Genomic DNA, 7,896 nt, shown 5'->3' with positions numbered 1-7,896 from the left:
TTGTCTCGGGTGAGTTTCCCATTCAAATGCATGTAACAGTGAGAAACGCACTGTCTTGGCGAAAGAAAGCGTTTTTGTACAACTTCATATAAATAGCTGTAACTTTTGATAGAAGACTCAGACAAACATGTTTATGGCTTTATCTTATAGAACTCAAGGTCCCCGTGCTGGGAAAACAGGATTTGCAGCTGTTTGAGCTAAGATTTCCAAGTTATACACATAATGAAAACCTATACTTTGTTTCGGGCGAGTTCCCCATTCAAATGCATGTAACAGTGAGAAACGCACTGTTTTGGCGAAAGAAAGCGTTTTTGTACAACTTCATATAAATAGCTGTAACTTTTGATAGAAGACTCAGACAAACATGTTTATGGCTTTATCTTATAGAACTCAAGGTCCCCGTGCTGGGAAAACAGGATTTGCAGCTGTTTGAGCTAAGATTTCCAAGTTATACACATAATGAAAACCTATACTTTGTTTCGGGCGAGTTCCCCATTCAAATGCATGTAACAGTGAGAAACGCACTGTCTTGGCGAAAGAAAGCGTTTTTGTACAACTTCATATAAATAGCTGTAACTTTTGATATAAGACTCAGACAAACATGTTTATGGCTTTATCTTATAGAACTCAATATCCCCGTGCTGGGCAAATATGTTTTGCAGCCGATTGAGCTAAGATTTTAAAATTATTCACATAATGAAAACCTATACTTTGTCTCAGTCGAGTTTCCCATTCAAATGCATGTAACAGTGAGAAACGCATTGTCTTGGCGAAAGAAAGCGTTTTTGTACAACTTCATATAAATAGCTGTAACTTTTGATAGAAGACTCAGACAAACATGTTTATGGCTTTATCTTATAGAACTCAAGGTTCCCGTGCTGGGAAAACAGGATTTGCAGCCGATTGAGCTAAGATTTTAAAATTATTCACATAATGAAAACCTATACTTTGTTTCAGGCGAGTTTCCCAGTCAAATGCATGTAACAGTGAGAAACGCACTGTCTTGGCGAAAGAAAGCGTTTTTGTACAACTTCATATAAATAGCTGTAACTTTTGATAGAAGACTCAGACAAACATGTTTATGGCTTTATCTTATAGAACTCAAGGTCCCCGTGCTGGGAAAACAGTATTTGCAGCTGTTTGAGCTAAGATTTCCAAGTTATACACATAATGAAAACCTATACTTTGTTTCGGGCGAGTTCCCCAGTCAAATGCATGTAACAGTGAGAAACGCACTGTCTTGGCGAAAGAAAGCGTTTTTGTACAACTTCATATAAATCGCTGTAACTTTTGATAGAAGGCTCAGATTTACGTATTTATGGTTTTATCTTATATAATTCAAGGTCCCCGTGCTGGGCAAACAGGTTTTGCAGCTGTTTGAGCTAAGATTTTCAAGTTATACACATAATGAAAACCTATACTTTGTTTCGGTCGAGTTCCCCATTCAAATGCATGTAACAGTGAGAAACGCACTGTCTTGGCGAAATAAAGCGTTTTTGTACAACTTCATATAAATAGCTGTAACTTTTGATAGAAGACTCAGACAAACATGTTTATGGCTTTATCTTATAGAACTCAAGGTCCCCGTGCTGGGCAAATATGTTTTGCAGCCGATTGAGCTAAGATTTTAAAATTATTCACATAATGAAAACCTATACTTTGTTTCGGGCGAGTTCCCCATTCAAATGCATGTAACAGTGAGAAACGCACTGTTTTGGCGAAAGAAAGCGTTTTTGTACAACTTCATATAAATAGCTGTAACTTTTGATAGAAGACTCAGACAAACATGTTTATGGCTTTATCTTATAGAACTCAAGGTCCCCGTGCTGGGAAAACAGGATTTGCAGCTGTTTGAGCTAAGATTTCCAAGTTATACACATAATGAAAACCTATACTTTGTTTCGGGCGAGTTCCCCATTCAAATGCATGTAACAGTGAGAAACGCACTGTCTTGGCGAAAGAAAGCGTTTTTGTACAACTTCATATAAATAGCTGTAACTTTTGATATAAGACTCAGACAAACATGTTTATGGCTTTATCTTATAGAACTCAATATCCCCGTGCTGGGCAAATATGTTTTGCAGCCGATTGAGCTAAGATTTTAAAATTATTCACATAATGAAAACCTATACTTTGTCTCAGTCGAGTTTCCCATTCAAATGCATGTAACAGTGAGAAACGCATTGTCTTGGCGAAAGAAAGCGTTTTTGTACAACTTCATATAAATAGCTGTAACTTTTGATAGAAGACTCAGACAAACATGTTTATGGCTTTATCTTATAGAACTCAAGGTTCCCGTGCTGGGAAAACAGGATTTGCAGCTGTTTGAGCTAAGATTTCCAAGTTATACACATAATGAAAACCTATACTTTGTTTCGGGCGAGTTCCCCAGTCAAATGCATGTAACAGTGAGAAACGCACTGTCTTGGCGAAAGAAAGCGTTTTTGTACAACTTCATATAAATCGCTGTAACTTTTGATAGAAGGCTCAGATTTACGTATTTATGGTTTTATCTTATATAATTCAAGGTCCCCGTGCTGGGCAAACAGGTTTTGCAGCTGTTTGAGCTAAGATTTTCAAGTTATACACATAATGAAAACCTATACTTTGTTTCGGTCGAGTTCCCCATTCAAATGCATGTAACAGTGAGAAACGCACTGTCTTGGCGAAATAAAGCGTTTTTGTACAACTTCATATAAATAGCTGTAACTTTTGATAGAAGACTCAGACAAACATGTTTATGGCTTTATCTTATAGAACTCAAGGTCCCCGTGCTGGGCAAATATGTTTTGCAGCCGATTGAGCTAAGATTTTAAAATTATTCACATAATGAAAACCTATACTTTGTTTCAGGCGAGTTTCCCAGTCAAATGCATGTAACAGTGAGAAACGCACTGTCTTGGCGAAAGAAAGCGTTTTTGTACAACTTCATATAAATAGCTGTAACTTTTGATAGAAGACTCAGACAAACATGTTTATGGCTTTATCTTATAGAACTCAAGGTCCCCGTGCTGGGAAAACAGGTTTTGCAGCTGTTTGAGCTAAGATATTCAAGTTATACACATAATGAAAACCTATACTTTGTTTCGGTCGAGTTCCCCATTCAAATGCATGTAACAGTGAGAAACGCACTGTCTTGGCGAAAGAAAGCGTTTTTGTACAACTTCATATAAATAGCTGTAACTTTTGATAGAAGACTCGGATACACATGTTTATGGCTTTATCTTATAGAACTCAAGGTCCCCGTGCTGGGAAAACAGGATTTGCAGCTGTTTGAGCTAAGATTTCCAAGTTATACACATAATGAAAACCTATACTTTGTTTCGGGCGAGTTCCCCAGTCAACTGCATGTAACAGTGAGAAACGCACTGTCTTGGCGAAAGAAAGCGTTTTTGTACAACTTCATATAAATCGCTGTAACTTTTGATAGAAGACTCAGACAAACATGTTTATGGCTTTATCTTATAGAACTCAAGGTCCCCGTGCTGGGCAAACAGGTTTTGCAGCCGATTGAGCTAAGATTTTAAAATTATTCACATAATGAAAACCTATACTTTGTTTCGGGCGAGTTCCCCATTCAAATGCATGTAACAGTGAGAAACGCACTGTCTTGGCGAAAGAAAGCGTTTTTGTACAACTTCATATAAATCGCTGTAACTTTTGATAGAAGACTCAGACAAACATGTTTATGGCTTTATCTTATAGAACTCAAGGTCCCCGTGCTGGGAAAACAGGATTTGCAGCTGTTTGAGCTAAGATTTCCAAGTTATACACATAATGAAAACCTATACTTTGTTTCGGGCGAGTTCCCCATTCAAATGCATGTAACAGTGAGAAACGCACTGTCTTGGCGAAAGAAAGCGTTTTTGTACAACTTCATATAAATAGCTGTAACTTTTGATATAAGACTCAGACAAACATGTTTATGGCTTTATCTTATAGAACTCAATATCCCCGTGCTGGGCAAATATGTTTTGCAGCCGATTGAGCTAAGATTTTAAAATTATTCACATAATGAAAACCTATACTTTGTCTCAGTCGAGTTTCCCATTCAAATGCATGTAACAGTGAGAAACGCACTGTCTTGGCGAAAGAAAGCGTTTTTGTACAACTTCATATAAATAGCTGTAACTTTTGATAGAAGACTCAGACAAACATGTTTATGGCTTTATCTTATAGAACTCAAGGTTCCCGTGCTGGGAAAACAGGATTTGCAGCCGATTGAGCTAAGATTTTAAAATTATTCACATAATGAAAACCTATACTTTGTTTCAGGCGAGTTTCCCAGTCAAATGCATGTAACAGTGAGAAACGCACTGTCTTGGCGAAAGAAAGCGTTTTTGTACAACTTCATATAAATAGCTGTAACTTTTGATAGAAGACTCAGACAAACATGTTTATGGCTTTATCTTATAGAACTCAAGGTCCCCGTGCTGGGAAAACAGTATTTGCAGCTGTTTGAGCTAAGATTTCCAAGTTATACACATAATGAAAACCTATACTTTGTTTCGGGCGAGTTCCCCAGTCAAATGCATGTAACAGTGAGAAACGCACTGTCTTGGCGAAAGAAAGCGTTTTTGTACAACTTCATATAAATCGCTGTAACTTTTGATAGAAGGCTCAGATTTACGTATTTATGGTTTTATCTTATATAATTCAAGGTCCCCGTGCTGGGCAAACAGGTTTTGCAGCTGTTTGAGCTAAGATTTTCAAGTTATACACATAATGAAAACCTATACTTTGTTTCGGTCGAGTTCCCCATTCAAATGCATGTAACAGTGAGAAACGCACTGTCTTGGCGAAATAAAGCGTTTTTGTACAACTTCATATAAATAGCTGTAACTTTTGATAGAAGACTCAGACAAACATGTTTATGGCTTTATCTTATAGAACTCAATATCCCCGTGCTGGGCAAATATGTTTTGCAGCCGATTGAGCTAAGATTTTAAAATTATTCACATAATGAAAACCTATACTTTGTTTCAGGCGAGTTTCCCAGTCAAATGCATGTAACAGTGAGAAACGCACTGTCTTGGCGAAAGAAAGCGTTTTTGTACAACTTCATATAAATAGCTGTAACTTTTGATAGAAGACTCAGACAAACATGTTTATGGCTTTATCTTATAGAACTCAAGGTCCCCGTGCTGGGAAAACAGGTTTTGCAGCCGTTTGAGCTAAGATTTCCAAGTTATACACATAATGAAAACCTATACTTTGTTTCGGTCGAGTTCCCCATTCAAATGCATGTAACAGTGAGAAACGCACTGTCTTGGCGAAAGAAAGCGTTTTTGTACAACTTCATATAAATAGCTGTAACTTTTGATAGAAGACTCGGATACACATGTTTATGGCTTTATCTTATAGAACTCAAGGTCCCCGTGCTGGGAAAACAGGATTTGCAGCTGTTTGAGCTAAGATTTCCAAGTTATACACATAATGAAAACCTATACTTTGTTTCGGGCGAGTTCCCCATTCAAATGCATGTAACAGTGAGAAAGAAAGCGTTTTTGTACAACTTCATATAAATAGCTGTAACTTTTGATAGAAGACTCAGACAAACATGTTTATGGCTTTATCTTATAGAACTCAATATCCCCGTGCTGGGCAAATATGTTTTGCAGCCGATTGAGCTAAGATTTTAAAATTATTCACATAATGAAAACCTATACTTTGTTTCAGGCGAGTTTCCCATTCAAATGCATGTAACAGTGAGAAACACACTGTCTTGGCGAAATAAAGCGTTTTTGTACAACTTCATATAAATAGCTGTAACTTTTGATATAAGACTCAGACAAACATGTTTATGGCTTTATCTTATAGAACTCAAGGTCCCCGTGCTGGGAAAACAGGATTTGCAGCTGTTTGAGCTAAGATTTCCAAGTTATACACATAATGAAAACCTATACTTTGTTTCGGGCGAGTTCCCCATTCAAATGCATGTAACAGTGAGAAACGCACTGTCTTGGCGAAAGAAAGCGTTTTTGTACAACTTCATATAAATAGCTGTAACTTTTGATAGAAGACTCAGACAAACATGTTTATGGCTTTATCTTATAGAACTCAAGGTCCCCGTGCTGGGAAAACAGGATTTGCAGCTGTTTGAGCTAAGATTTCCAAGTTATACACATAATGAAAACCTATACTTTGTTTCGGGCGAGTTCCCCATTCAAATGCATGTAACAGTGAGAAACGCACTGTCTTGGCGAAAGAAAGCGTTTTTGTACAACTTCATATAAATAGCTGTAACTTTTGATAGAAGACTCAGACAAACATGTTTATGGCTTTATCTTATAGAACTCAAGGTTCCCGTGCTGGGAAAACAGGATTTGCAGCCGATTGAGCTAAGATTTTAAAATTATTCACATAATGAAAACCTATACTTTGTTTCAGGCGAGTTTCCCAGTCAAATGCATGTAACAGTGAGAAACGCACTGTCTTGGCGAAAGAAAGCGTTTTTGTACAACTTCATATAAATAGCTGTAACTTTTGATAGAAGACTCAGACAAACATGTTTATGGCTTTATCTTATAGAACTCAAGGTTCCCGTGCTGGGAAAACAGGATTTGCAGCCGATTGAGCTAAGATTTTAAAATTATTCACATAATGAAAACCTATACTTTGTTTCAGGCGAGTTTCCCAGTCAAATGCATGTAACAGTGAGAAACGCACTGTCTTGGCGAAAGAAAGCGTTTTTGTACAACTTCATATAAATCGCTGTAACTTTTGATAGAAGGCTCAGATTTACGTATTTATGGTTTTATCTTATATAATTCAAGGTCCCCGTGCTGGGCAAACAGGTTTTGCAGCTGTTTGAGCTAAGATTTTCAAGTTATACACATAATGAAAACCTATACTTTGTTTCGGTCGAGTTCCCCATTCAAATGCATGTAACAGTGAGAAACGCACTGTCTTGGCGAAATAAAGCGTTTTTGTACAACTTCATATAAATAGCTGTAACTTTTGATAGAAGACTCAGACAAACATGTTTATGGCTTTATCTTATAGAACTCAATATCCCCGTGCTGGGCAAATATGTTTTGCAGCCGATTGAGCTAAGATTTTAAAATTATTCACATAATGAAAACCTATACTTTGTTTCAGGCGAGTTTCCCAGTCAAATGCATGTAACAGTGAGAAACGCACTGTCTTGGCGAAAGAAAGCGTTTTTGTACAACTTCATATAAATAGCTGTAACTTTTGATAGAAGACTCAGACAAACATGTTTATGGCTTTATCTTATAGAACTCAAGGTCCCCGTGCTGGGAAAACAGGTTTTGCAGCCGTTTGAGCTAAGATTTCCAAGTTATACACATAATGAAAACCTATACTTTGTTTCGGGCGAGTTCCCCATTCAAATGCATGTAACAGTGAGAAACGCACTGTCTTGGCGAAAGAAAGCGTTTTTGTACAACTTCATATAAATCGCTGTAACTTTTGATAGAAGGCTCAGATTTACGTATTTATGGTTTTATCTTATATAATTCAAGGTCCCCGTGCTGGGCAAACAGGTTTTGCAGCTGTTTGAGCTAAGATTTTCAAGTTATACACATAATGAAAACCTATACTTTGTTTCGGTCGAGTTCCCCATTCAAATGCATGTAACAGTGAGAAACGCACTGTCTTGGCGAAAGAAAGCGTTTTTGTACAACTTCATATAAATAGCTGTAACTTTTGATAGAAGACTCGGATACACATGTTTATGGCTTTATCTTATAGAACTCAAGGTCCCCGTGCTGGGAAAACAGGATTTGCAGCTGTTTGAGCTAAGATTTCCAAGTTATACACATAATGAAAACCTATACTTTGTTTCGGGCGAGTTCCCCATTCAAATGCATGTAACAGTGAGAAAGAAAGCGTTTTTGTACAACTTCATATAAATAGCTGTAACTTTTGATA

This window comes from Rhamphochromis longiceps, linkage group LG15 (genome assembly GCF_057381845.1).
Source record: "Rhamphochromis longiceps isolate RC_006_pf linkage group LG15, R_longiceps_female_GT1.1, whole genome shotgun sequence".
Classification (NCBI taxonomy): domain Eukaryota; kingdom Metazoa; phylum Chordata; class Actinopteri; order Cichliformes; family Cichlidae; genus Rhamphochromis; species Rhamphochromis longiceps.
This window is presented reverse-complemented; position numbering follows the sequence as displayed.